Here is a 25,194-nt window from a genome sequence, read left to right as displayed (position 1 = left end):
CATAGATAACATAAAATGAGATAGCCCAGATTAAAAAGTCTCATTATAAGAAAGCTGTACTGTGTTACTTAATGTATTTTCATTCCCCCCTTTCTTCAAGGAACTTTCATGGATTTTATTTTCACGAAGGTCTTTAATGGATGCTGGGACAGTCATACGTGATGCTAAAACGTGGGGTCTTTAATTACAGTTGCTGATGAAGCCAAATCACAAAGACTGGGATCATATATTGCCTTAAGCCAAACCCACTGTACCACATTATGATGTAGTGCAATATGTGAACTTAGTTATCCAGGATCACAGAGTGAGTTTTGTGCCTGTAGGGAGAGTATGGACCAAGATCTCCTTAGATATATTCCAATATTCTAGCCCAGCCTTCCAAACCCTCCTGCTCTCCATGTAGGGTGAGCTACAATTGCAGAATTGCCAGGGAGCACTGGCATTGGCAGTGAGGGCTGTGGAGACTAGCAATTTTGGCCCTAATCTCCCTTCTACTCTAACCACTGCTATGTGACGTGAGCCAGACTTTCAGAAGCTTGCAGTTTGCAGTCCAGTGTCCTACAGATGTACAATGGCCCTGCTGTGTGGGATGACTGGAGTTACTGCCAAAAGAGGTAAACCAAACGAAGCATTCTGAAGGTCATCACAGTCCAGAATTTATCATAAAACTATGCATATTCTGGTGTTTAAATTCCAAGCGATGTTTAGTAAAGTTTTCAGCTAGAAAGTCCCATATTTGCCCGAGAAGGAAGACCACCCTGAATTTCAATAACAGCTTGCAATAAAATCTTGGCTTTTAAACAATGCTCTGGCTGTTCTTTAGCTTTATGGATGTTATTTTTTAAAGCTAAAATGAATACTTCCACTGTCTTTAAATCATAACGTGTGCACACTGTTTTATTTCTTCGCAATGCAGTTTGTAAAAATCTGAAATATGTTGAATGGGAGAGAGGCAAGGTCACAGAAGTGCACTTAAAATGAATCAAAGCTGAGAAAATTAATATATTATTATTCCAGTTTGTGATTTCTGCTGTGAAATTATGCCTGGATTGCTAGTTTCTGTCTGTTGTACATTTCTGTGTTTCTTCTAAATATAATTCAAGTGGAGTGAGGATGGATGGTGGGGCCTCATATTTGGAGCACACAATCACTAAGGCACAATTGCATGTACTGCCTCCATCTCTCATTCTGTGCAAACTAGAAAAAAACTTCATTCCCACTGTAGAGTAGATGAGATTGTTGTAATCATGTGTAAAGAAAGAAAAATTAGATAGGAGCCCTCCCCAGCCAAGGCTTATATTGTTGAATTTTCTTCTTGTGGGTTACTTTATCCTTAGCTGGACATGGCCTAGGAGAAAAGATTGATCGATCAATTGACTATGTGCCATCAGGTCGTTGTCGACTCTTAGTGACCACATAGATAGAATCTCTCCATGATGTGAGAGGCAAATTATTGACATAGGGATTACTCGACATTCCCATCCTTTTTGGATGGAGGAAGACTCACTCAGATGGAGTCTCAGATAGTTGGAGCAGGACAGAGGCAACTAGTTGGCACTTTTGTAATGGGTTCTAAGTTCCACATATGGAGGGCTTCAAAATAGGCAGAAAATGGGCCCACCTGTGTAGCAATTCCCACCTCTCCTGACTTCCCTCCATTCAGCCCGATATATCTGAAGGAGCTCACTTTTTGTTGAACTTCTCTCCATCAGTATGGGACACTGATAAAATAATATCCTCATGTTCAACTGAAACCTGCTTTCCTTTAACTTAAGTACCATTACGCCACATCCTGCCCTGTGAGACAACAGCCATTTGGGGTGCTATCATATCTCCTCTCACTCTTTATGTCTGCAGATTAAACATATGCAATTCCCTCAATCTCTCCTTACAAAACCTAGGCCCCTGATTAGTCTTTTCTTCTTTTTTTTTGCCTTTTTTGAATAAAACTCAGTTTGCCTAAATCCTTCTTAAAAGGAGAGGGGAATCCTGAATTGTCATTCATCTGCTCTGATGGGCCCACTAATTAGCCTTATGCAAACCACCCTTTTCTCAACATCACCTCCTCCCTGAATTATTATACAGAGAATAATTGCCTTATATGGTTATTACACAGATTCCAAAGAAAATATTTGCATTTCCAGATGGGTAGCCATGTTAGTCTGTTATAGCAAAACCAGCAAACAATCTGGCGGTACAAATGTATTCTTGCATAAGCATTCTTGTGCAATCCATTCCAGGAAAAGGCAACTTGATGGCCTCCAGAAGTTTTGGACTTCAGTTCCCATCAGCCATAACCAATATAGCCAGTGATAAAGGATTCTGGGGGTTGTAATCTACAATATCGAAAAGTACCAGTTTGTCAAATCCTGCTAATTTGAAGGAAAAGGAAATCCTAGAATTGGAAGAGGTCTTTTAGGCCAAGTCCATCAGTTGCAGGAATCAAAATAAAAGCATCCTGGACAGACTGCAGAATGCTTTGACTGAACATATTCAATGAAGCAGAACCCACCATCTCTCTGATACTTGTTTCTACTATCAGATTGTTTTCATTGTTAGGAAGTTTGTGTTTAAGATTCTTTTGGAATCCATTATTCCATGTTTTGTATTTTGGAATGAGAGAAAACAATTACGTTGTGTCATCTTTTCAGAAATTGGATTAATGCTATTATACTCCCCCTTCAGTTGTCTTTTTCTTTTTTCTTTTCCTTTTTTAGTCTTTTTCGAGACTAAATATACCCATTTCCTTCCATCTTTCTTCAAGAAGGGGAGATGTTCCAGGACTGCTCCTTATGGCACCCAACTTGATATCTTTCTCCAGTTGGATGGGCAATCTTTAATTATCCTTCCCCGAGTACAATTTCTAAGCCAACAATGTATTCACTTTATTGTCATGCCATCCAACTCCTACGCAGGTAGCTTTCTAGTTACCCTAACAAAAGATGAAAATGCCCTAGAATCTTCCCAAGTACTGATGTCTAACTGGCAGGCCTGTAGTTTGCTCCCCTACACCTCACAGTGTGAACTGGGACCCCCACCTCATGTACCAAGCAAGAAAACAGATTTTAACTTGCCCTTGTAAAAAGTAAAGGCACTTAATGCTCAGCTTGATTTCTGGTATCTTCACGGACACAACCATATAATTGTAGGAAAGTAGCAAAATAGTGTATCACTCCCTTCTTCTGAGATTTTTTAAATTCCCTGTGTAGTCTACAGAATTGGGAATTTTCTGTGGTCTCCCATCAATTACTAACCAGAATCAACCCTGGTTAGTTTTATGAGATCAGCCAAATCAGCTAATTCTTTTTAGACCACCTGTTTCATCCTAACACACAGTTCTTTTCACTACAGTGCAAAGCTTTTATATGACTGTACCCTACTCCCCATAACTGCAGATAAGAACCCACACCAATAAATGCTCTCTTCTTCGGTTAAAAAAAAGCAAAACAAAAAACCTCCACATAGGAAAGTAGCTATTAGGGGCGAGACTTCTAGCCAAACCTCTGGCTAGTCTTAATTAGATCTATGTTTCAACAGAGAAAACCACAGTTTTGAATCTCATATGGCTAATTCATTATATTTTGATCCCAAGAATAAATCATCTGCATGTCTTCAGGGAAAACTGTGTATACTGAACCCTGCATATGTAATCCAAGGTCTTTGAAAGTGGTGGTGAGTAACTAGCCAATAGGGATCTACACAACCCCTTGTCAAGGTTGAAATAAAAAAGGTCTGCAGAAAGTTTTCCTTCAGGTCAGCCTTTCCAAACCTAGTGCTGTGCAGATGAATCTTGGAGCTATAATCCCTATGCATGTGGATGTCACCAGAATGAGGAAGGGCCTCCTGGACCAGGAAAGATTGGAAAGATTCTGGAGGCTGATATATCCTTAAGGCAGGGATCAGCCATCTTTTTATGTACTGGGTAACCAAAAATAAAATGGCGCAATCTTACAAGTTTAGCAAAATCTCATGAGATGTTGGTTATTTCATCCAAATGTTATGCAGTTTTTAACAAGAATGCTGAAATCTCACAAGAAAAAAAAATTTTTTTTTTAAAGTAGTTTTATCTTATGGATCCACAGAGGACATCTAGGGGGTGACAGGTCCCATGTTACAAATCACTGCATTAAGGAGTGTGAAATTAACTCACATTCCTTCAGTACAACACAGACTCATATCAGATTTCAAGTGAAAGAACCAATTCATAGCTCATGAAACCAATTGGTCCCTAGCTATTCATCCAGCATTGGACAAGACATTTCTTCTAGTTTTGCCACTTTAATCTGGTTTTCCCCAACCCCACCCCTGCCTTTGCCTTGCTTATTTTCATATGATAATAGCTGTGTTGTGTTCTGAATGACAGTTTGAACAATTAGAGCCAGTCCACTATGCCATGGATAAATTGCCGGTTGCACCTAGAGGGTTTGTTTTTCCAGAGACTAATTAATGGGGCTAATTTGATGGAACATTGAGAACAGCTCAGCCTTTTGTGCTGTGACATGAGCAATGTGTGATTCAGTCCCAAAGGTGTGCAAAATTCTAATCCTAATTAAATTTGTCAATCTAAGTTCTTTACATATATTTTTTTTTTATCTGCACTCAATCGTGACCGATTCTGCGGTGACTGCCTGGACGCGTCCCTGCAGTTTTCAAGGCAAGGTGTTTCAGAAGTGGTTTGCCATGGCCTCCTTCCTAGAGCAGAGCCCAGCTGGTGAGCACAGGAGGCAGAATTTCCGTTGCTTCGCGCCTTTTTCGGGCGTGCACGGCTTCCATGTTACCGGCAACTGGTCCCGTCTCCTTTGCAAGGTGCCGCCAGCATTTTTCCTCCCACCGGGGTGAGAGTACCCATTTCTCTACTCGCATACGTTTTCGAGCTGCTGGGTTGGCAGGAGCTGGGGAGGAAGCAGGAGCTCACTCTGCTGCGCGGAGCTGGGCTCAAACCGCTGAAGTGTCGACCATTTCTGGCCAGCAACTTTCAGCATCATTAAGCCGCTGTGCCACTGCATCCCCTCTTTACATATATGCAAATATAAATCATCAGACTCCACATACAGTTATATGTAAATACTGTGTCAGCCACTTAATGAAATATAAAAACTTAATCAGCACATTTTTGCTCCTAAAGATATTATATATAACTAGTTGGTTAAGCAAAAAGTGAACTTTTCTGATATCCACCTTGCTGTGTTTGTTTACTCTCAGCTTACTTGAAAATCTTTGGTGAAAACTGAGCACCGTTTAGTTAATTATAAGAATTAAATAATCTAATCCATTTCACCTATTTCTCTCTTCCCTGCACCCCTAGAAAATGGAACTTCTAATGCCTCCTGAGTTTGGTGTTCTACTACTAGTTGTTTAAGAAGCCTCTGTTGAAGGCCTCTTATAGATACACACTCAAGTGGTGTCCTTTTTAACATCATTGGCCATTGGGAATTATTTAGGAGTAAGAAGATTGTTAGCATAGCAACCATTGCTAACATGAAAGAGAATTCAAAGAAAGAAAAATATATAACATAAAATAGAAATCCAACAGCCATAAGATTTCTAGACTTCACCCAAGAAATTACCCTAGTTAAGTAGACTACAATCTCTGTATTTTCAAGTGAAAACTTTACAGAATTTCATTTATGGCTGAGAAGTATGAACATAATTTATGCAAACATTTCATTTTCAAAGCAGGGCCAGAACAACAACAAAAATGTAATCAGCATTTTATAAATCTGTCTGAGTATTAGGCTCCAAGAAGAAGAAGAAAAATCTCCAGAAGCTGCACTACAAGATAATTTTTCCTTAGATAATAAAGTGCTGGGTATTTATGGCATTTAACAAAAGTGTTATATCATAGACAGTGTGTGTGTGTATGTGTATATATATATATATATATGTTATACTTACTGTCTGTCTGTCTGTTTCAACACACAATCATCTGAGTCCAGGAATGAGAGGATGACCTCTTTATACATATTCAGCTGATTTTCCCAATGAAAGTTCCTCAAATGTGTGAAACTTGGAAAGAGAAAGGCTGTATAATTTCCATGATCACAAATACCTTCCACTTCTTAATGAAGGCTACATAAGCTTCACATTTGTTTGCAGATCATAGTGATGGCATTTAAAACCCTGTTTGTTTTAGGCAGGGATAGGGAAATGTTGGCCTTCTAGAGCTTACTGACTTACATCTCCTCAGCCAGTCTGGCCAATGGAGAGAGATGCTGAGAGTTTAGTTCAGCAACCTCTGGGCAATAAGTGCCTCTTCCTTAGTTTTGAACCAGGATATCTGAAAATATGTGTTCTCTTGTATTAGCCTGCCTATCTACTGAGATCATCTTCTGAATCCCCTTAAACTAGATTCACACATTGTATTGCCTTGATCTGGCTTGTTTGCCTTTGGTTTAGTATGATGTGACAACAATGTCATTTGGTTTGTAAACCAAGGTTTATGGGTTAATGTACCTAATCAACAAAACATTAGTATGATGGATGAATCTATGGCCTAACAACCTTTGAGACAAAGATCCTTGGCACTAGGAGAAGGCCTTTTTAATGCTCGTCTCTACATTATGGAACTTTCTTCCAAGGAAGACTGGCCTCCATTGCTTTATGGTGGCTGATCAAAGACATTCCTAAGAAAATATTTGGTATGTAAATTTAATTCGCTTACAGTCAAGTCTTTATTTTACAATTTTTTTTTTGGCTGTTTATTTTTCTCTGTAATTCTTCTGTACTAACAACTCACTTAAAAGATGCAGAGTAATTGAACTGACACTAAGACTTTTCTCGGCAGAAGTAGGAAGACAAGGCAATATAATTTTATTATATCCAATCAATTAACAGAAGGAAAAGTATACATACCTACAAGAGTAACAACATAAAGTAACATCCAAATAACCTAATACTAAAACAAAGGGGGAAAAAACCCTTGAAGGCTACAAATGAGACACCAGAACAATGACTATATCACTTGACAGTCTTCTTTCTTTTCCTTGTTGGACCTCCCCCCACCTAAAAATTTCATATATTGACATACAACACACATAAACAATCCACTGTTGCAAATCACATTCAGATTTCTCTTCCCAGCCCCATAAAGCCCATACCTGAGCCAATCAACAAGAGAAAAGAAGCTGCTGGCATTATATCCTTCTGGGTTTTCAAGGCATCTGCTTAGCCACCCTAGGAAATATTTCATACAACATTTCTTGTGTTTGCCTTTTATTGACAGCTGCCCACTGCAATACATCTCAAAAAGAAGGTATAAGAAGACTGATAATGGTGAGGCAAGGTGGGATGCAATTTCAGATGTCATCAGTATTGGGCAAAGAGGCTTTAGAAACATTCACATGGAAGGAGGGTATGTTCAAAGGTGCGCTACAAGATTCAATATAGATTCAGTTGTAGAAAATATATATATATTTTAAAGGATTGACTGCAGTTATTAATATGGGGGAGACATTCCTCGTAATATGTGCAAAGTACCAGTGTATTTATGTACATGGACATGCAAAGAAGCAAACTGCGCTTTTGGCATGTAAGCAACATATTTAATTATTTGTAACAATAGTTATTCATCATGTAGAACCAATAAATCCATTCCTGAGAAATAATAGTCATGCGTGACTTAAAACCTGAGGAATGAAAGCTTTGAACGGTCTTCAGAAAACTGATGGGCTGACTAGCTAAGGTGTGAAGATCTTTCATTTTGGTGAGTAAAAATGTTCAGAAAGGGAAGTAAAACCTGGAGTAGATTCTTTGGAAAGAGTATGTCTTTCTTTCTGAAGGCCACACTAGCAAGGATGTGTTCCATCTGTTCTCCCTTTGTTTTCTAAGAATATGGGAGGTCTGAGATCTACATATGCACGTGAGAGAGAAGGGGATGGTGGTGTCAGGGCCAAGATATTTTCAAGTTCTGTCTGTTGCTCAGACTGAACCACAAACTATCCAATCACATGAAACAAATTAATTAAGAAAAATGTCCTGATCCCACCCACTTTATGGCCTCAGCATATACTCAAAAGCTAAACATAACGCTTGGCCCCAAAAGATTGTGTAAAAGGCATAAGAATCTGATGTAGCACACAGAGAGAGACCCCAAAGTAATGCAAACTAGTTTTTCTTGAGTTCCTCTGAAATCAGGGTGACGAATTAATTGTGACTAAGGCCCACAGAACTCAATTGTATTTAAGGATGAATAATGTTGTTTAGAATGGTTCCATACTGCCAACTAAACACAAGGAAGGAATTCAGTTTTTGAGTCTAGAGGGGGCATGCCAGTGAGAGGCTATTCCTAGCAACTCTGTAGATGATGAGCTGGAAAAAAAGGGGAAATTGGGAAGGAAATTCTTAAGCCATCTTTGGCAGAGAGTTGGATTAAGTTGTAACTGGAATGCTTCTGAAGTGAGGTGTGGTCTTGAAGGTATGTGTATCTCTTTCTAATAACATATAAAACAAGATTTAAAGACACCATCTGTGAACAGTTAGAGCAGGTAAAACAATGTGAGGAAATATGTTCAGAATGTTATCTTTTTCAGCTGCCAACTCTGTCTTCCAGATAAATGGCAAGCGTAGGTTTCTTATTGCAGGCAAGGAGCAGTGAAATAACGTGGTGGGTGTTTTTATTTTGCCTTTGGGAGAGAGGCTTAAATTCAAAAACATTCTGATGATTATTCCATTTGACAACATGATGGAAACAGGAAAAACAAAGCCAGGCAGTTGGAGGCTCAGTCAAAGAAAATAAAAATGGCTTATTATTAGCCTGGTTTTGTTTCCACCGCCAAATTCTCTCGGCTCAAGTAAATCAACTTGACCTGTGTTGATTGTAATGAAAATGGCATTATTTCAAAAGTGGGACACTTCCTTTAGTCTTTTAACATATCTTTAAAATATAAAGAACCCCATTCTAAAAACCAGAGGGCATTGCTGTGGATGATACAGTTTTTAAATTATTAGCCCAGTAGGTTTATGGATGCAAACTTGCAAAAGAACCGTGCCTAGCTGCCCATTCAATGTGCATGGATCTACCGTCTGCACATTTTAGCAATATATACAAGAGATCCTTCTCCACTGTTTACTGAATGCATGGCCCTCATGGGACAGGAGAGCAAATATTATTTATTTCCACATCTATCGCATTGTTTGTTCTTTTCTCCAATTTAGGAAAGCTTTGTTTGGATCTGTAAAGAAGCTTTGATTTCAGCAATGATACAATTTAACCTGGGGGGGGGGCGGGCGTTATTAAACAGCTAGAGATTCCCCCTCCTTCCTTTTTTTTCAGTCAACTGGGAAAGTGCTTGGATGAACTTCCTCATCCTACTGATATCTGGCTATCCAGGTGTTTAACTGGAGATCCTAAAGCTTTTGTCTGACAAATTATCATCTTTTCAGTTCTTGCAGTCCTGGGAGTTATCTAGCCATCTCTTCTATTCTTGCAGCCTAGGAAAGGAACTCAGGCAATTGGCAAACAAATGTTAGTCATTGTAGATCTCATATTAGGCTTGATAAGAATAAGGACATCATGTTCTATGTCAGGAATCTAAAAACAGTATATGTTAAGGCTGTTAAATCTGGGCTGCAAAAGTCCAGATGAACCCTAAATGGCAGCAAAGAGATATAGGTAGTGGTCCTCCGTATATTTGCAATTCATATCTGATAGTCCTTGTATATGTGAAAGGCTAATGACTGATGAGCCTAACATTGACAGAATGGATGCTATTGTTGCTTGTGCCCTGAATCTTTTGCTAGAAGAGGAGACAGACCTGAACCCTTTGGGCTGGTTTCTCAAGGGACCTTTACAAGTCAGTTCCAATCCAGCAGGGATTACGTGAGAATTAAGCTCACAGTTCTACATACAGCAGCCCTATCATGTTTCCTTCAAACAGATAAAATATGTTAACAGTCCAAAGTCAACCAATGAGTTTCTATGGCTAAGGAAGACTAGAACCTGGGTTTCCCCAATCTTAGTCCAACCCCTTAACCACTACACATAGTGTAGTGATATTAACATAGAAAAAGCTATGCAGGATTGAACTGAAAACCTCTCATGGCCAACATTATGCTTCTTCCCATGACCAACCAGACCTTTATGGTGAGCTTACAAATGGAATAAGGATACAATAGACTTCTCCTGCTGGTGTCACCTGGCAAATATACCTCACACTGGTTCTGACTCTAAGTGATACCTTAACATTCATTGATAGGTTTTAAAGCAGTAAACTTTGATAATGGGGATTTTGGTTCTGGATAGTATTTATAGCATTCATTTTTTTAATAGTAAACATTAATTTCCTTCATAAATTTCATGAGAGGCAGCTTCAACTGGAGTAGAATAATTCATTCAAAGGTTAATCACTTGAGATTGTGCTGCAGGCAGAATGTAATGGCTGAGGGGCTTTGCACACTATCTTAACTACAAATTTACAAAAGCATGAAAAGTTTTCAGTTAATGGGAAGATGTCCCAGAAAACAAAGACAGTAAACATTGACAACTTAGTGGGCCTAAAGGGTAAACAAAGTCACAGAAACCTACTGTTGGAAGAGGGCCATGTAGGCCAAGCCCAATCCCTCTTCAATGCAGAAATCCATATAGAAGCACGCCAGAGAAATGGCAATCTAGCCTCTGATTGAACACATCCAGTAGAGGGGAGCCCCCCCCCTGAGTAATTGACTCCATCGTCAAACTGCTCTTACTTGTGGATTCCCTTCAATTGGAATTTGCCTTTCTTTACCTTAAACGCTTTATCCTTTGTTCTGCACTGCAGAGTAACAGAGAGTACGGCTTGACCTTCTATGTAACATCTTTTCAGATATCTGAAGTGTACTACACTCCCCCCATCCTCTTAACCATCTTTTCTCAAAGCTAAAATACCCAATGCTATTTTAAGTTCTCATTGTGTGCAGAAGAAGTCCTATATTGGATTCTACGCTTTATTGATTTTTTTTTTCCACTGGCACCTGAATAATAAAAACATAGTTAAAAGCAGTCAGGATGTACTTATTTTAAGCAGAAAATTTGATCGGAACATCTGATGAATAAATTAAACATTCTCTCTCTCTCTTAATATGTATGGAATCCCTTTTTCTCCTTAGGAAATACAAAGGTACAATTCAGTTAAATTAGCCAGATGTTGTACAGAGTCAACACTTCAATTTTCATAACAGTAAATATCTTCCAACTCTATATACTATATTTCAGTATAGCCTTTCCCTGAAGTCCATGTGGCATAGTTAGGTAAGTATTTAACAGAAGATCTTTATGACATCTTTCTGAGAGTCTTCAGATTCAGAAGCTGCCCACCTCATCCAGACTGCATCTTCATGAGCAGCACAGAAATTAACTGAAGCGAGTGCACTGGTAGAAGAGCCCCTGGAGGAGACAAGGTGGAGGCAAATCAGCTGATGCAGACCCTGAGTTGGGCAAGGTCACAAGCCTGGGAACAGGCTGCAAGTTATGACCAGAAGAGTACAGTAAAGAAGATCAAACTGTCTACTTGGGGGGGGGGGGGGGGAAAGCAGGAATCAGCAAATTAGTTAACCTCTTTTGTTTTGATGTTTGCACCTCTGAGTCGGTGTTGACTGCCAGTGACTTCTTGGACAAATCCATGCAGTTCCCTCGGCAGCATTTTCAATAGTGGTTCGCCATTGGTTCTTTCTAGGACTCAGAGAAGGTGATAGGCTAAATACACACAGCTGGTTTTGTGCCTAAGGCTGGACTGGAACTCACAGTCTCTCAAGTTTCTAGCCTGGTGCCTTTAACCAGGACTAAATATTACTACAATATTACAATGTAGTAATAAGTAATACTACAATACTACTAACCATTTATAATCCTAACTACTCAGCTGGTAGTTTGGGTTATAAAAAAAGAGGCAGCTTGGACTGGAAATGGTCTATTCTTAGACTTTGTCTCTCCAGATTCTTTTGCAAATTAAGTTCTCGTGCCTGCTTTCCATGCAGAAAGTTTGAGTCTGCAACATGCTTTTTTTCACTTTGATTCAAGATTTATGGCTGCAATACATACCTGAGTTTGTATCAGAAACTGATTGCATGTTTGTAACTGGCAGAAGAGAACATTTTCCTACTTTCCCCATTTTATAACATTGCCTTTCATTCTTTACTTATTAAGACAAGAAGATATTCTGCACAGGACAGGGAACAGCCCAGCATGGATAACTGGCAGCCCGACCTAACAGCAATATGTAATCTTGGGTGTGGCCTCTAGAGTTCTACCCAAAATTACCAGCAAACTGTAATGTTTAATGTGACAAAGGCCCACAATCCCAGGAAAAGACACACTTGGTTTAAGGAATATGCAACTTGACATGCTCTGAAGCACATCTTGGCCTTCAGATCTGAAGCACTTCACAGCCCTGGTATCTCTTTTCCTGGCTCTTGACTCCAACTCCCTGGCTTTACTCCTTGGCTCTGCCTTATAGCTCACCTCTGACAGCTGCTTATAGCTCAGCCTTGGCAGTAGCCTCTCCTCTTTGCATCATTTTATTTGGATAAAATGATACTACACATCCTCATCCCCACTCTGGAGAAATTAATAACAGTATTGGGAAGAATATGAAGAATATGAATTATATGAAAGTAATAGCAATAAACGCTTGCAAGATCCTTTGGCTTCCCACAAGTGCATAGGAGTCTAAAATGTTCAGCAAAATCTGAAATATTTTATTCTGAAAGCACATTCCTCTGAGCAAAGCTGGATTTATTCCCTTCTACTGGGATAGCAGCCTTAAATGGGAGTTCCTCATGATAGAGGTCTTGCACAATAACTCATCTGGCCGTGGCACATTTGCTGGTGGCTATTTCTGTTTGTTGATGTTTGAATGGCTTGCTACTGCTTTGGCTAGCTGGAATCGATGCCACTGTTCAATTTGTTTGCCTGCTTTACCGTTCAGCAATATATATATAAATCTCCAAATTTAAGAAATATATATTTCTTAATAACAGAAGTTTATGTGGTCATTTGGAGAGGAAAAAATATTTTTGGGTGGGGATTTTAGTCCCTGGCAATGGCTTTCCCAAACTGAGATAATGCATTTGAAATATGGCATACAAAATTAAGAAATTGATGATACTTTAACTTTTCTTACATTTAGAGTGGGGGGAGCTAGAGAATGAGCGTACAGCGCTTGCATTTCTTGATGAACAACGCAGCAAGGAATGTCTTCAAAAACCCATTCCAAGAGTTTCTGGTTTTATCAGGGAATTTGGTCTCTCCAGTTCACTGCCTAGTAAAAAATAGTTCAGATTTAATAAAGCACAGATGTTGACATACACACTCACCTTCATGACTGCATGGATGCATTTCATACTAAATTTCCCCTAAGGAATTTTAGACTTTCAAGATAATAATCAAAAACACTTTTAGCTTCCCACTGGCATTATTCCATGTTTGAGATCACAGATGCTCCGACACCATAAGGTTTTAGAGGTAATTAAAAAAAATAAATAAATCCTGATTAAAATATTTTATAGAATATTATCTAGAATTATCTAGCAGCTCAATTTGCTGACTCTTCCCTATTGTTGAAAATATTCCCCTGTCAACATGCTTCTTTGTTTCTTCTATCAACAAAAAGTAGCCATGTATAATAAAGTTAGGATCCTGTTTCAATATAATTTAATATAGTTCCTTTCTGACCACATTCCAGGAATTCCTTTGAAACAAACAAACAAACAAACAAACAAAACCCTTTAGTATAAGCAAAAGCTTTCTATGTTTAAAGTTCAGTCAAAAGAACACAGCTGTATTGTTTTTTACCAATTGTCATATGCGGGATTTTGTCATCTTGCTTAACAAGATTTATATTTCAGTTCTAAATACATTGTCTTATTGTAACCTCAGGCTAAAATCTTAAGAATCATAAAACTAAAAAACAAAGTCACATTTTAAATGGGAATTTATAATAGGCACATCTCTCTATAGAAAATAACCTTTTCTCAAAATAGGAGGAGTAACACATGTGATACTATGTTGAAGCATTTTATTTTACACTACAAAAATAATAAAAGTATGCCTATAATAGAGAAATAAGAGATCTGAGTACAAATATGTACGTATTAGTCAAAAACACACACAAAACATAGCAATGACACATTTATAATAGAAAGTTCTTAGGAAAAATGTGAGGCTTGGAAAATGAGAAACTGAGTAAAAACAACTTTTCCCAATCATCAGGGGGAATAGAAATGTTGCCTTTCAGCTGGGCAATATTTTTTATCAAACATTCCACTTATCTTTCTATTCCATTTTCCAAAGTGAGAGGAAATGGCAGCAACAATCATTTGAAAAGAATTCCCATAAATGGTAGGATACATTGGAACAGGCCAGCTAAAGGGCTGCTTAACTGCACCCCTCCTGCGTAGGTAGCTATCAGTTTTAGGCGAATCCATTTTTCCTACCATGATGATCAAGAGACAATGGCAATGCCCTTAATGAAAAGCATTCTAGCCTCGGAAAGAGCCACTGAGGCCAACTTGCACTTCGGTGCAGGATTCCAAATCAAACATCCCTGACCAATCTCTGACAGAGGCTTTCACACATCTGGTGAAGGGGACACTACTAGCTCACCAGGAAATGGGTGACCTAGTCACGCTGCTCTTTTTTAGGAAAGAGTTTCTGAAAATATTGAGACACCACTCAGGTCTGCAGTTTTCTCAGAGAATATCAGGATTAAACCATGGGCTGCCAGTAGCTAGGATTTGTAGGACTTGGTAATCATCACGCCTCAACGATGGCCCTAAAGACCTGACTCTCCCACCAGGATGCGTAATGGGCCTCACATGGGAATATTTCATCTTCAGGTTAAGTGTGTTATTGCTCTGTTTGGAGGTTTACCATGTATTCCTATCTGTTATATTATTTCAAAAGGTTTTTAATATTACCCAGAGTCATTATGGAATCAAGCAGCCTTAAAAATCAGACGATAGATAGATAGCTAGATGAAAGACAGATATGATAGATAGAGATTGGAATGCTGAGAAAGTTACCAGAAAGGCACCTAAAATGGGAAATAAGGGGATGGATCACCTCTCTTGTGAGGAAAATGTACATATGAGTTGTTTTGTTTTTTAGTTTAGAAAAGAGATGAGGTGTATAGAATCGTACAAGATTTGGGGACAAGGAATTTTTTCCCATCACTCATAATAGTAAAACCCAAAGGCATCAAGGAAGCTTGGTGGAAGGAATACAGGACAGATATGATGAAAAGTTTGTTAATAATTGTATTGTCTTAAACTGGAGATAAAATGGTAACTGCCAACTTGGACAGCTTAAAAGGGGATGGGACAAACTCATGGATATCAGAAATATTCTGAAATCCATTTGTGGGGTATCATGAACTGGACAATGCTTCCTGGTCCTACTTGGCTAGTGTTTTTGACTAGATAGCCCTTGGATAGAACCAGTATGGTTCACCTTATAAGCAGCAGACTGTAGTTGGGCCTGAGAGGGAAGATACAACCCAGGATCAAAAACAGATTATACAGGACACACCAGTATTCAGAAATAATTTGACAGAATGGTCAACTGAAGTAGGAAGTCTTTTATATTCCTTCCTGCCCAGGAGAGTTCAAAGACCTATGTGGGTGGTCAATGTCAGCCCAGGATTTGAAGGTATTCCCTGAGAAGAGATTCATCACACTGAGGAGCTGCATACATATCCAGACACTTTGGGCACAAAATTGCCCAGTTCAGTGCCCATCAGTGGGTTAATGAAAACGTTCTACTATACTAACTTTGACCATAGAACTGGTGATGAATGAATGATTGGGTCCCTTTTGTCTTATTAAGCAACAGCACAATCAACTTGATTATTTGCTGGTATAAAACCAAATTTCAGGCATGTTGGCTATTCCATCTCTTTGACCTTTGGGCAATTTGAAACAAAGCCATGGTATTTTTTCATAAATACGAACAATAGCTCTAAGATCCATTGGCACATGAATTTGATAGGGTCCTGGCAACAGGCAGATTTCAACAAAGCTTGCCAATGCTTGTGTGCATATTTCTAAGAATAACTCAGTGTCCAAGAATTTGGCCCTGCTCCACCACAGCCTATGGCTGGCCGGCAGCTGTTTTAAATCACTGCAGACTGAACTGATACTAGCTTTATTATAGTTGGACTGACATTCGCTCTCTCTTAATCGTCTTACTGTTCCTCTTTTGTCATTTGGCTGGCAGCTTGCTTGGCACTTATTTATTGCCCTCGGTGTTTTCAAGACACAAGTGACAGATTGGGGGGATCATCTTGTACATGTGGAACAGGATCAAAGAGAAGTCAGTATAAGTCTCTTTCCAAAGGAGGGCCTATGTGGGCTGAAAGCTGGGGTTTTCCTGGGATTGCAGCACAAAGAAATCTGTCTTCTTGAAATGGGTCATCTTGTTTTTCTTACGTGGTAAATGATGTTCTCATTATTAACTTTAGTTTCCCTTTGAGTTTGGGGAAATTTCACAGAGTATTCAGAAAAAGGATGGCTGTGAGGCCAAATCTATCCCCCTCCTTCAGCTGCCAACCCAGAGAATGACAATGGATGATTTGGGATTTTTAGCAGCTTATGTTGGAAAGCTCAGCATCCCTCAGTCCTTTATGAAAGTGATTCCTCAGAGCAGCTGACCAGGACAAGAGAAAGTTATTTCCAGATTCTTATGGATTAATTATATGTCTCTAAAATAACAAGAGTCTGGAGCAAGTAGCATTATACCTCTAGCCAGTTGTAGTTCCTGCTCATGAACTGATTAAAAAGGGAAAGCCTTCTTACTTTTCATGGTGCCATTCAAGGTCAGGTTTTAGGGAATAGGAGAGGACGCACTCAGAGAACCAGACTTAACCAGTATGGTGGTTAAGGTGTGGGACTAGGACCAGGGAGGCCCAATTGCTAGTCCGCTCTCAGTCAGGCTCACTGGGTGACCTTGGGCCAGTCACATTCTCTCCACCCAACATATCTCACAGGGATATTGTGGAGAAAAAAATGGAGGTGGGAGAGATTTGTACATTGCTCAAGATTAGATTGCAAAATAATTAAATGGATTTTATTTTGGTGTTTTGATACTTTATGATAAGTAAAATAATGCATCAAACTAGGATGACAACTCTTCTTTTGTGGTTAAAGCAAGCGACCTACTGGGTTTATTTGGCTGTTAATAGCTTGATAATGGTAATTTGGTTTTGCCATTTTGTTGCAATAGTTTGGGGTTGTATTGATTTTTAAAAATTAATGTATCTGGAGTAAAATTTTTAGAGAGGTAGACTAGAGTCACTTAGCAACAAAATAAGCATTTGAAATTGGAAAAATACAGAGGCTGGCTCAGAGACACCAGTGGCAGGATCAAAGGGGGGGCAAGTGATAAAATCAGAGTCATATTGCAAGCTCTGACTTTTGTATGGGGATTATGGAATGCAATACATGTACAAAAAGGGAAGAGCTTACATTACAATGGTGCAATTCTGCTTTTATCATTTTGATGAAAGCATTTACGGTAATTCTGCAGTCATCTTGAACCACACACTGAAGATAAAAGTGGTTTGAGGCAATGCAATAACATCTTCTCTAGACTCCAAACATTGATATGAACAAGGGAAGAGGGGAAGAAATACATAAAAAAGTACACTTTTTGAAATAAATTAAGGATGGATAGATAGATAGATAGATAGATAGATAGATAGATAGATAGATAGATAAATAGAATTATCTATCTATCTAGACATATTTTATGATTGTTCTAGATATCGTTAAAAAGAAGAACAAAATGATTTATGTTGTTAAATCACCTAAGGCAATAGTGAGAAATTTGGGTGGGGGTGCGGGAGGATTTTAACCTGAATAGCAAAACCTGAGAGGAAGGGAGACTGAGTGAGACACGGTGGAAGTCAAAGGAACTAAATGAAAACACAGTTGAAGGGATGGAAGTGAGAGATTAAAATATAAGGGGAAACTATGAGTTAGCAAAAACGGTGGTGGGACTGGAGAGAAGTATGATGGAATTTGGAACTGCTCAAAGGATAACAAAATTGGGGAGAAATATGGCAGCCAGATGGAACCGCCCAACCCAGTGACACTGGTGTTGACTACTGGAGGCTTCAAGTGTGGCTGGGTGAGAGAGTAAGGAAGCCAAATGACTTGTCAGGCTGGACTCACAACCAAGGCTGATGTTGCAATGTGTCTGCATTTTCACAAGTGAGAGCAACAGAATATGATTTTAAGAAGGCCTTTAAAAAGTTCCATTTTGATGAAAAAATCCTTTCTTTTGTCATTGAACAAATGTACCCTAGTGTCCTCAGCTACTCAGCACACATCCCAGGCTAACATGGGTGGGGGGAGGGTACACCCAGCTTAGAATCACAGAATCATAGAGTTGAAGGGACCATTCAGTCCACCGAGACCAACTTCCTGCTTAGAGCACCAATCCAAATTAAAGCATGCCTGAGAAACTGCTGTTTGGATTCTGTTTGAACATATCCAGTGAAGGTGAGTCCACCACCTCTCTAGTTAACTGATTCCAGTGTACGGCTATTCTTACTATTAGAACATTTATTCTAATATTCTGCTACAATATAGCTTTCTACAGCTTAACATCATTGCTTCCTATCTTGCACTTTGGGATGATCAAAACAGATTGGGTGTGGAATTCCTTTAGGGATTTGAAAATGCTATCATATCCCATCCTCAGTTTCCTTTTCTCAAGGTTAAAGAGTTCCTTCATCTCTCCCCACTGGACTTAACTTTCCAGTTGTTGAGCATCTTCACCACTCTTTCCTAAACCCTTTATCTAAATCCTTCATAAATACTGATGCTAAGAACTGGAGATAGTATGCCAGACATTGTCTAACCAACACAGAATAGTATGGAATTATTTGGTCTCCTTGATTTTAAAAGTATATTTCTTTTGACACACCTTAAGTTTATGTTTGCCTTTTTAAAAGCCACATCCCACCACTGACTCATATTCAGTTTGCGATCAGTTACAGCTATTTTTTAATTTATTAATCAATTTGCCCATCCCCTAAAGCCTAATGGATGCTAGGCATCTTAAAGAACTTAACTTCAAAAGAAAACAAAGCAAAAAATCTACATTATAATCAATTAAAATAGAAAAATCCAAAATGTAATTTCCCAAATTAAAATTAATGAGCGAAAATAATTTGATATGGCACCCCAGCTATCAAACCCTTTTCATGCATATTTTTGCTGAATCCTTTGCATATCTGTGCATTTTCATATGTAAAGAATTTTGCATTTGTCTCTTTCTGTTTCATTCTCAGTTTTTTAGTTATTTCCCCCCAACCTGTCAAGATCATTCTCACTGGTTTTTTCCCGTGTTTTCTAAGACATCAGTTATCCCACACCAATTTTATGTCATCTGCAAATTTTGTAAATTATTTATTTATTTGATTTATGCCTCCACCTTTCTACTCTATTGAGTACTCAAGAGAGCTAACAAAATTAAAACAAGCAATATAATTTTTTAAAAACCCAATAATACTAAAATTAGTATTGAACACAATTAATTATTAAAAGCTGAACAAGAAATGTGTCTTTACAGCTTCACTAAATGGGCTGAAACTCAATTCCAGTAGGGGTGCATCCCATAACCTTGGAGCACTGCAGAGAAATCTTTCTCCCACATGCCAGAAGAAATGATTCCCTGACTATGGAAGCAATGTCAAATGTACCCATTCTGCAGAATGCATCAGCTAGAGAGGTCTGTTAATGGAGAGATGGTTTTGTTGATCATCAGGTTCAAAGTGTCTCAAGACTTTAAATTTCAGCACCAGCATCTTGAATTTTACCGGATAGGCAATTGGCAACCAGCGGAGATCTTTCAATACAGGTGTCATTGGATTCTCATATTTTTCACCAGTTACCAGCCTTCCAATTTTGTACAAATTGGAGCTTCAGGACACTTTTCAAGGTTAGTCTAAAGTAGAGTGCATTATAGCAGACAAGACAAGATGTAACCAAGATGTCATAACATAACCAAATCTGACTACATTAGAAAGAGTCTTAGCTGACATCTAGCTCCAAAAACTCATAATGCTTCCCTCAGCAATTTCATGTTCATATTGAAGAGCACTGGGGATAAGATAGAGCCTGTGGGACACTACAGTTCAGCTATGGCCATGGGGTGAGCGGTAATCCCCCAGCACCACCTTCTGGACACAGCCTGAGAGGAAGGATCAGAACAATATGTCTGATATACTGTCCCCAAGGCCCAATCCTTCTAGGTGGTCCAGAAGGAAGAAAGATAAGTAATAAATCTGTACTTTATTAAGTACTCTTAACTGCTTCACTCAAGCAAATCTAAGCAGTTTAAAAAATTAAACAAAATATATCACCAATATAATGTAATATAATATAAACCATAATTCAATCATCCACAAACTATAATCTTCATAAAAGCTACAATAAATCAGATGTTCTTACTTACCCCATCCTTATTTCCTGAATGCTGCCTTGCATGGGACAAGTTTTTAGATTTTATTTTGATCGCAGAAAAAGTATGAGAAACTCACATCCCTTCCGCTGCTGGGAACCCCGTTCGATACAGCAGCAGCTGGACCACCTGGCAAATGTCCCACTACACAGTTGGCCAGTCTATCAACAATGGTGTTCAAATCAACGCAGGAGGAAAGCTCTTTTATAAAATACAGGCAACTCCTAATTTCTAGGGGAAATAAAAAATGTTAGCACAGCAGATGTGTTACCTCAAACTGTATGTTGCTAGGGCTATTAGATAAGATGTAAAGGAAAAACAGTTTGCTACAGACAGCTTCTCATCCTACTTACCAGGGTCTGTATTAACTCTTGGGGATCTGAATCAATAAACTGATTTTATATCTTCCTTGAGATACAAAAGGCTTGTAGAAACACTGTTCCTACACCATGGATGATGAAACTTGAAATCTCCTAGGGGGACCAGCAAGGCTGCACACCTGCCATCCAATTTCTAGCATAAGTCATCCAGTCAGGTAACCAGTTTCAGAACTACAGTATATCTTGGCTGAAAGCCTGGTTAAATTGGGACAGATAATCAGTATCATTTGAATATGTCTGACCTATAATTGCACAGATTTCCTGGGCCAAGTGAAGGACTTTTTCCCCCTAGAAGTCTTATAACTGCCTCCTTTAGGCAGGGAGGGGCAGAACCCACCTTCAAGAAGGCATTAATCACCCCATCAGGCACTTGGGTCAAACCAGTTTAACTGGTTCTCCACCCCTGCAGAGGTTTATATTATTTGTCAAGTCTAAAACTTGGCTAGAGTGACATATTTGTGACAATTAAATCGCATGGGACTCCTCCACCTTCTGATCTTGAGCTCCACCTGAACAGAATACCAAATCTAATTCTTGCATGTATAGTTCCAGATTCTAGTTGAGACAGGCCCTTGGTCATCACAGAATGTATAAAATCCTGCACCTTTCCTGACTGGACATTGAAATTCTCTAAGAAGATACTGTTAATCAGCTGGGTGAACAATACACTAATGGTATTGGTGGTGACAAGCTCCAGGCAATATTACATTTTATGTCTGGGCCCAGGAAGCTAATGTGGAGAGTACTAGGTCTTAGACCAAACCCTGTGATGTTACACTCAATACCTTCTTTCCTTCATTTTGTTTGGTTTGGGCTTAATTCACTCTGTGAGTTCAGCTATGGTGACTTGTGTATCATGGTTTATGCTCAATGGATGACCTTAGCCAGTTGTGTCTTATTCAATAAGTTAATATGATTAATAAAACCGTAACTTCATATTGCTGATGAGCAAGACTTATTTACGTGTCCTCTTTCACAGACCTCATCAGATGAGGAGGGCCTGAAGTGATCTAATTTTATCTCTTAGGCAATCTATGGACAGATAGAGTTATCCTTTGGTTTTTACTCTTCTTAAAACTTTACAGGGCGGTCACATTTCAAAAGGGCAAACAAACATATAAAAAATAATATGTAAAAATGCTTATTTTAGTGGAAAGTGAATACCATATAGGTAATCCTCATTGAATGATCACTTGTTCAGTGACCATTCAAAGTTATAATGGTGCTGAATGAGGGGGACTTATCATGGGTCCTTGTAGTTGTGGCCATTGCAGCATCCCTGCAGTCATATGATTGCCATTCGCAACCTTCACTGCCGGCTTCTGAGAAGCAAAGTCAATGGGGAAGCTGGCAGGAGGTTGCAAATGGCAATCACATGACCATGGGGCACTATGACTGTGTGGGATTCACCTAAGGATGGCAACTGGGACTGCTGCAACTGCCATTATAAGTCAGTGCGGTCACATGGTATCACTTTATGACTGCATTGCTTAGTGATGGAGTTGCCAGTTCCAATTACCATAGTTAAGCAAGGACTACCTGTATATGTGTGTGTAGTAGCTGGGAGGATGCTACAACAGAAGCATCCTCAGCTTGTCCCATGAGCTCAACTGCCACATAGGACTTCACATGGAACAGAGCCACAGAATAGAGCTTCTAGCAGCCATCAGGGTCTCCTGATAGACAAGTGCTGCTCCATCCCCACCTTGGAGTTGAGACTGATGCAATACCTGAAACTCAGGTGGGTTTATGTCAACCAGAGGCACTTCCCATCCTCTCCCTTCCAGGTTTCAATAATGCAGTCCAGGTTAGATCCACCATCGGTCAGGCTGTGGATCACATTGGCCTTATCACAGAAGGACCTGGCATTCAGTAACACTGACCTATGGCCAAGTCTCCAGCAATTCCATTATATGAGCTAAGGTCAGGGGTTTGGAAGAGGGAGAGATTAAGGGAAGAGCCATCTCTTATTTTACCCTTTTCTAAACTAAGTAGTCTTTTTTACCTTTTTATTATCCCCTAAATCAACTTTCTTAAAACATAATGCCCCAAATTAAACACAGAAATCTAAGTAAATTCTTACCAAAGGTTGGAGGAAATTATTATTATGGTCTGAAATCAGACTGACGCTTTATGCCTATCCTGCCTTCGCTAATGATGCATTTGGTGGCTAAATAGGTTCCAACTCTGTTTGCTTTTCTCAGGACATTTTGACCTCAACTCTGAATTTTTCTGTGTTAGCCCACCACTGAAAGAGATTTGAAAGCTTAATATTATAGATAGCATATTTAGATGAATAAAAACTATACAATCAGCAAGCAAATTTATAATTTAATCACTCTTGGATTGAATTTAATTCTTAAAATGCCTGGAGAAAATTGAGTGCTAAAACAATTGGGGCTAGCTGTACTTACAGTATCTGTTGACTGAAATAAAACATAATGATAAAAAGCTAGTATGAATTCAGAAATGCTTTTAAAATGAATTTGTATTTTATTCATCACAATAGCATATATAAGCAATAAAAAAATAGTATTACATATATTCAGGCTTCATATGGTATAAAGCCAGCCTATAGACATTGGTATGAGGAGAACAAAGGAAGTCAGTAGCATGGTGTGAATGCAGACCTTCTCTCCACCCTGGAAACATTGTGTCCTACCTCTGCATTCCTCTGCCCCAAAAAGTCTTCTTCATCCTCCTCTCTTGTTCCTGAGAGACAGAAGGCAATTTTGTTTTAAAAAAACTAGCAATTCTTGCAACCTGAAAGCAAGGTCCATGTTAGCTGTGCTGAGTTGCCACCAATTCCAGCACTTTGTGTCATGTTGTCTACTCACCACATCAACTGAGAAGCCCTGTTATAGATGCTCTGACTGTAGTTTTGCATAAAGAGGTGAACAGTGGGGGAAGCAAAGGGGTGTTTGGGCCCAAAGTCCCCTGTATTACCCATCAAGGGAGGGAAGGTAGGAGTTGGTTGGCTATGACTTTCTGGAGGGGGGTACAAGAGAAGTCCCTGTTTGTGATGAAGGTAAACAAATGACTGTGCCTGATGAAAAGGAAAGCTTTCCAACAGCTGCCCAGGGTCTCACCAATGCCAGGCCAGCCAGTTGGCAGCTCAGAACTATCATAAGAAAGAATAACAACGATCACCCAAAATACCTACTAGTACATGAGACAATTAAAATGGTATGAAATCAGGAATTAAAGCAGTTGATTTTTTTTTAAAAGTCTAAAAAGTCTGAAACAGTGTCTCCTAAATTGTGGGCCATGACTTGCTGATAGGGAATCTGGCCAGTTTATTGATTGATTCGTTGAGTTAATTTATAGAGCTGCCTATCTCATATACATGACCCTGGGCAGCTTACAATAAAATACATAAAATAAATAAAATACATAACATAGCAGCCAAGCATCAACAAAGCCAAGAGACAGGCTATTCCCTTCTGGGGTCCAAGGCCAGGCATAAAATCAAGTTTTCAGGGTTTTGCAAAAGGCTGGCAGGGATGGGGCCAATCTGATCTCAGATGTTCCAAAGGGCAGGCCCCATGGCAGGAAAGGCTGTCCTTCTGTGCCCCACCAGCCAACACTCCTTAGCCAATGGCACCTGGAGCATGCCCCTCCTGCCAGATCAGGTGGGATAGATAGAAACAATTGGGGAGAGACAGCCCCATAAGCAGCCAGTCTCAAGCCATGAAGGGCTTTAAAGGTAACTACCAGCACCTTGAACTGCACCTGGAAGCACACTGCTTCTGAGACACCTTCCCTCAAACTGGGACTGTCCTGGCCAAACTGGGATGTCTGGACACCCAACATTGACAGGAGAAGGAACACATCAAGAAGATGCTACAGCAGGTGGAATGTGCAGGTAATCCTGATGGGATACCTGGCTAGCTCTGAGGTGAGGGAGAGCAGCAGTGCTGATTATGGGATAAGAGCATTTTCCTCTCATGTCATGCCCAAGGCAGGGAATGTGGCAGTGGCAGGGAAAGCCATGCACCCATTCAGTATACCAGTGGGTGCATTGGAGAGACAGAAAGAGCAGCACTGGCCAGGATGAAGGAAGGAAGAACCTAAGAACCTGCCCAAACAGGCTGGAATTGTCCTTCCAACCTATCTTCTTGGCTAGATCAATATTTCCCTCTTCCCACCACACCCTCGGCTATAGACTGCGATGCACATAAAAAAAGATTTGATCACATTGTTGTGGTGGTCTCCTTGACTGTTTTGACCACATCCTGCAGACACCCCTGGCAGTCAGGTATCTTTTGGTAAGCTTCTGAGTAGATTGCATCCTTTTATACTCCAAGTTGAACTTCAGACTCCTTGAAATAACTTCATGGTCCCCCAGTGATTCACAGTTTGAGAGACACTGTTTCA

The 25,194-nt window shown here is 39.5% G+C and overlaps 1 long non-coding RNA gene across 1 annotated transcript; it reads right to left on the bottom strand.

Moving 5' to 3' along the window:
- Nucleotides 1-6,784: 6,784 nt before the first annotated feature.
- LOC148215961 (uncharacterized) lies at nucleotides 6,785-20,589 on the bottom strand. Its single transcript, XR_015796222.1, has 3 exons — nucleotides 20,432-20,589; nucleotides 13,095-13,232; nucleotides 6,785-11,359 (listed from the first exon to the last, which is right to left on the bottom strand). It is a non-coding gene; the product is annotated as an uncharacterized LOC148215961 (long non-coding RNA).
- Between the last annotated feature and the right edge of the window lie 4,605 nt (nucleotides 20,590-25,194).

The sequence above is a fragment of the Python bivittatus genome, unplaced genomic scaffold, assembly GCF_059951505.1.
Source record: "Python bivittatus isolate LINGU-HERP-01145 unplaced genomic scaffold, Pbiv_v1 ctg000330_np1212, whole genome shotgun sequence".
Classification (NCBI taxonomy): Eukaryota; Metazoa; Chordata; class Lepidosauria; order Squamata; family Pythonidae; genus Python; species Python bivittatus.
The sequence above is the reverse complement of the archived record's forward strand: the minus strand, read 5'-3'. Positions and strand labels throughout refer to the sequence as shown.